The sequence below is a fragment of the Phoca vitulina genome, unplaced genomic scaffold, assembly GCF_004348235.1.
Source record: "Phoca vitulina isolate PV1807 unplaced genomic scaffold, GSC_HSeal_1.0 scaffold12, whole genome shotgun sequence".
In the NCBI taxonomy this organism is placed as follows: domain Eukaryota; kingdom Metazoa; phylum Chordata; class Mammalia; order Carnivora; family Phocidae; genus Phoca; species Phoca vitulina.
This window is the reverse complement of record NW_022589715.1, coordinates 239,501-245,542: the sequence shown is the minus strand read 5'-3', so window position 1 is coordinate 245,542 and position 6,042 is coordinate 239,501.

Here is a 6,042-nt window from a genome sequence, read left to right as displayed (position 1 = left end):
GGAGAGGTTAAGTGACTTGTTCAAGACCACACTGCTGGTAAGTGCTTGAATGGCATTCAAACCCAGTTCTGAATCTGTTGCTGATAGCTATGTGAGAAGTACTTGTGCGAGTTCACATCCTTGCTTCTTTTGGCAATAAAAAACATCAGCCAGTCCTTTTTTGGGGGTCTGCTCACTTTGTCCTGTATGAAAAAATTAAGATAACTCATTAGCTCAGAAAAAAGAAAACTGTCTGAAGAAAGCCAGGCAGGAAGCATATTAAGAGAAGCGGTTCTCGGTGGGGAATGACTTTGCCCTCTCACTCCAGAGGACATTTGGCAGTGTCTAGAAACATTTTGGGTGTCACTACTGTAGTAAGGTGGAGTTCTACTGGCATCTAGTGGGTAATGTCCAGGAATGCTGCTCAATATTTTAGAATACACAGGACAACCTGCATGCCCCACCCATTCACAAGAATTATCCAGTTCAAAATATCAGTCAGTGCTAAGGTTGGAGAAACCCTGTTTTGGGGGTACCTGGCTGGCTCAGTTGGTAGCAGGCAACTCTTGATCTCAGGATCATGAGTTTGAGCCCCACATTGGGCATAGAGTTTACTTAAAAAAAAAAAGAAAGAAACCCTGGGGCGACTGGGTGGCTCAGTTGTTGAGCATCTGCCTTCGGCTCAGGTCATGGTCCCAGGGTCCTGGGGTTGAGCCCCGCGTCAGGCTCCCTGCTCCGCGGGAAGCCTGCTTCTCCCTCTCCCACTCCCCCTGCTTGTGTTCCCTCTCTTGCTGTGTCTCTCTCTGTCAAATAAATAAAATCTTAAAAAAAAAAAAAAGACACACATTAAAGATGTGTGTTCAAGCTAAACATGTGAAGGCAAAGTTGAGGTATGAGGTATGCTGATGAGGTATGTCTTATAGTTCACTTTAATACAGGAAAAGCTTATATCAGTAGGAGTGATGCATGTGGGGAGGGGACATGGTTTTGATTTAAAATTGCAGATCTATATAATTTGCATAGGAAAAACCTGCAAAGATTGGGATCTTGCTTATAAAGTAGTTTCCACAAATACTGATTCCATCAGGTGCATTTTGGTTATTTGGCTAACTCCTACATTAATCTGCCCAAGTCTTTTTTGTGATATTTTAACATTTGATTAAGTACTAATTGGGTAATTTTTTATTAAAGCATCAATAGTTTATCATCTTACAGCAGTTCTTCATCCGTGATTCACATCAGAGCCACTTGGGGAACTTTTCATATATATTTCATATATAAAGAGCCCTGGAGAGCCTGATTAAATTGTGATAGAGCCTGGCTTCTAAATTTGACAAAAACTCTTTAAGGCATTCCGATAGACCCCTCTGGTTAAGACCACTTAGAAGTAATGTAGTACTCTGCCTAGTGCTACATTACTTCTAGTGTTCTATTGAATTGTCTTTGAGTTGGGGCTTAAATTACTCAATCTTGAAATTGATACTTTTTAAAGTAACAGCTGAGAATAGGCATATCTTTTGCTGGCAGTACACATGCTACTTAACCGGACACTTATCATGTGCTAGGCACCATGCTAAATACATGAATTGCATAATCCTCAAAGCCCTGTGAGGTACGTTTAATTTTAATACCTCATTTTTAGATGAGAAAAGTGAGATTTTGTTAAGTTGCTCAAGGTTATAGGGGAAATAACTTTGGGGCAGGGATTCAAAGCCAGCATAACACTCTATTACTTTTCCTTAATGCTATATTACCCTCTGCTCTAATGCTTTCAGGTGTGCTTAAAATTTTTCTTTGGGGGAAAATCAGTCTGCTCTCATGTGTGTATAGTAGAAGCCCTTTTATCTAGTTGGTTGATGAAAAAGTGAGTCATGGTAGGAAATCATAAATGACACTGAACGGTTTTTTTTAAAACTTAAACATGTTAATCTGTATTAACTTGTTAATATTTCTGTTCCAATCTTTTCTCTGGGATTGGGTTCTCTGATTGGAATTCTGTATCATTTTTCTTCCTCAAACCACTCCTGTAATGTATGGTCTGCACATTTCAGTCTCAAGTTTTTTTGAGAGTAGAATATGCTTTTAGACATTTAAGCAGTAATTTGTAGAATCCTATGCTTTTTTCATGATTTTGTTCTCCAGCCTTCAGTTATCTTACCTGCCTCTAATTTGACAGTTTTTACTTAATCTTTCCAAAGCATTCCACCTAATTTGTGTACCCCTTTTGCATTATGTGTTTGTATTTCATTGGTTTATGTAATATTTAATTAAATTATGTAATGGTAGTACCTAGTGCAACGGGCCTAAGTAAGCTGGAGAACACTATTGACCTTTGTTAGTTATGCACACAAACCTGGGGAGGAGTCTGCAATCATGTGAGAGTTTCCTAAAAAGTGTAGTCTGTAAGCTTACGAGTTCAACTTTATTATACCATGGGAATGGAGAACATCACTTACTCTGGTAAGCTGGTGAAATAGAAACCAGTTAAGCAAATTTCTCTATACTTTGATGAGGTATTTTACATGTAGCTGGCAATTGTATTATAGAAACCATTCCTACCCTTTGAATGCTTAATGGATAGGTTATTGTTTAGTAAACAAATACAGAAATAGAGTAGAAAGTCCTATATGTTATAGAGTGAATTCTTGAATTACGTTGGTAGGTAGGTTAGTGGGAGGACCAGTAGAGCAAGTCAGGCATAAATAAGTAGAGGAAATAGAGACCTTGAATTGAAAAAAAGAAAAATGATTTGGATAGAATGACAACATTGTCTACTTAATTCTGATGATCCTATGGGAAGAATATTGAACCTTTGCTTAAATTTTATTTAGGAGAAGGTATAGTGGGATTTTAAGATTGATAACTTCCTGTTAGAAACATAGAATGGTGGTAGGGATAGCATAACATATTATAGCCAGATATTTTTCTGGACTGGATTCCAAAAAGGCATTAACAAATTGGAGGCCTGATACATATCATCAAACTGTAGAAATGAGGGACGAAGTTGAAAGCTGTAAATGGCTATCACTGAGAATCTATTTATTTAAAAATCTCTACATTTAAATTAGGAAAGTAGGAAAGTAATATAATAGTGGAAAATAGGTCACCAGATATAAAAGGGCCAGGCAGTAATGAATAAGAATTTTCTTTAGGGGTGCCTGGGTGGCTCAGATGGTTAAGCTTCTGCCTTCAGCTCAGGTCATGATCCCAGGGTCCTGGGATCGAATTCCGCATTGGGCTCCCTGCTAGGCGGGGAGCCTGCTTCTCCCTCTGCCTCTGCCTCTCTCTCTTTCTCTGTCTCTCTCTGACTCTCATGAATAAATAAATAAAACATTTAAAAAAAAAGAATTTTCTTTAAAAAAAAACAACTCATCAGCCTTTTAAAAAACCTTAAAAATCTTTTTTTTTAAAGATTTTTTATTGATTTATTTGACAGAGAGCGAGAGAGGGAACACAAGCAGGGGGAGTGGGAGAGGGAGAAGCAGACTCCCTGCTGAGCAGGGAGCCCGATGCAGGGCTCAATCCCAGGACCCTGGGATCATGACCTGAGCTGAAGGCAGCCGCTTAACCAACTGAGCCACCCAGGTGCCCAACTTAAAAATCTTTTAACTCTGGTATTTCATTTCTGGGGATTCTAAATAATATTAACAATAAATATGAAAAAAGTTTTATAAAATTTATTCAAAAAAATTGGAAGTGAGCAAATTTTTATCTTAAGAATCACTAAATATGTACTTAGCTCAGTGTCAGGTACATAGTTAAGTGTTTAATAAATATTACTTATTAAGTTTGGCTTATAATGGAAGGGCAAACTTGACACTAGATTAGAGTACTAGTTTTTTTTTTTTTTAAGATTTTATTTATTTGAGAGAGAGCATGAGAGAGAGAGAGAGAGAGCACAAGCAGGAGAGGCAGAGGCAGAGGGAGAGGGAGAAGCAGACTCCCCAGTGAGCTGGGAGCCTGACATGGGGCTCGATCCCAGAACAGTGAGATCATGACCTGAGCCGAAGGCAGACGCTTAACCATCTCAGCCACCCAGGCACCCCTAGCTTTTTTTTTATTTTTTATTTTTTTTAAATTGAAGTATAGTTGACACACACAATGTTACATTAGTTTCAGGTTTACAACATAGTGATTCAATAACTCTGTAAGTTATGCTGTGCTCACAAGTGTAGCTACCATCTGTCACCATACAACGCTATTACAATACCATTGACTGTATTCCCTATACTGTACCTCATCCCTGTGACTTACTCATTCCATAACTGGAAGATGCACCTCCCACTCTCCACCAATTTTTGGTCATACCCCGCCTCCTCCACACTTCCACTCCCCTCTGGCAACCACCAGTTTGTTCTTTGTGTTTATGGGTCTGTTTCTGCTTTTTTGTTTATTGATTTTTGTTTTTTAGATTCTACATGTAAGTGAAATCATAATGGTATTGGTCTTTCTTAAAGTACCAGTTTTAATTGAAATCAAAAGAGCATCTTTATGCTAAACTCGTCTCTCAACTTTGATTTTTTCAAAACTCTGTGGTTTTATTCTAGAATATTTTTTGGATATAGGGCTTTTAGTAATTAGTGGACTCCTCAAGCTGTCTGCTGTGGATAAGTAAATTATAAAAATGGTCAATTTAATATTGCTATGTGGATTCCAAAAATCAAGCCTAAAGATGTATTTTGTGTGTGTGTGTCGGTACTATATGTGTATGGCACAAAATTCCAAAGATACACAAAACTTTAAATCTTTTGTCCATCCTTGCACTTCAGCCACCTAAACAAGTACTGTTACCAGTTTATTGTGTTTTCTTCTAGAAGTATTCTGTGTATATGCAAGTGTATGAGAATACATTTTTAAAGTATTCATTTTTACATGAATGGTAGCATACTTTACACATTGTTCTGCAATCTGCCTTTTTTTTTTTTTTAGCTCTATATCAGTATAGAGAGCTTATACTTTTTAATGGGTGCATATGTAACAAGTCTCATATTGATGGATATTGTGGTTGTGCTAGTTGTTTGCTAATATAGACTGATGCAGTGAATATAGGACATGCTTTTTCAGAACATATGTTGGTTTCTGGGACTAGTGGTGCTTTATTTATTAAAGTCTGCTTTATAGGGACTCTCTTATTAGTGAGGAATTCCTCCTTACCTTTTGCTATGACTGATGTTTATGGAGTGTCAAACTCAAATCCCCAGTGGATATAATGGAAATTGTTAATAACATGGGAATTGTACATATTGCCAAACAGGATTCTCCTGGGATATGAAATGAGTATTTTGCATTATATGGGTCTCCATTAATTTAGGGGAGGTAAGTGAATAGTTTCAACATATTTCTTTCAAGAGTCTATCCTTGAATAAGTTGGCTAAAAAAAGATGGACAGAAGGAATAATGATGGGATATATTGAGAGCATTCTAGAGATAATAGAAAATTTTTTAACCTTTCACTTTTTGGGGCGCCTGGGTGGCTCAGTCATTAAGCGTCTGCCTTTGGCTCAGGTAATGATCCCAGGGTCCTGGGATGGAGCCCTGCATCCGGCTCCCTGCGGGAGGCCTGCTTCTCCCTCTCCCACTCCCCCTGCTTGTGTTCCCTCTCTCACTGTGTCTCTGTCAAATAAATAAATAAAATCTTAAAACAACAACAGCAACACCTTTCACTTTTCTTGGCATTGTGGTCTTTGCTGAGTTTGACCAGTAAGAAAAATCCTTTGGGGAAAGAAGCCTCCAACAGAGCATTTTCATAGGGAGGAAGCTTAAATTTAAATTAGGTTACTAGTTTGGAATGAGTCCTAGGATTGTTGCTAGGAGCAGAGGATAATGATAAGAAGAAACAAAGAACAGCTTATAAATTGTTTTCAGAATATTTTCACTTAATGATTCTTACAGCAAGCCTGTGAGTTAGATATTATTGCTCTTTGCATTTGACAGATGAGAAGACTGAGGCTTGAAAAGGTTACATTACTAGATGCCCATGATCACCGCTGGTGAGGGACAGAGCCATGACTCAAATCTGATTTTCTAATTTGACCAGCCTGAAGTATGAAGTTCATTGTATTC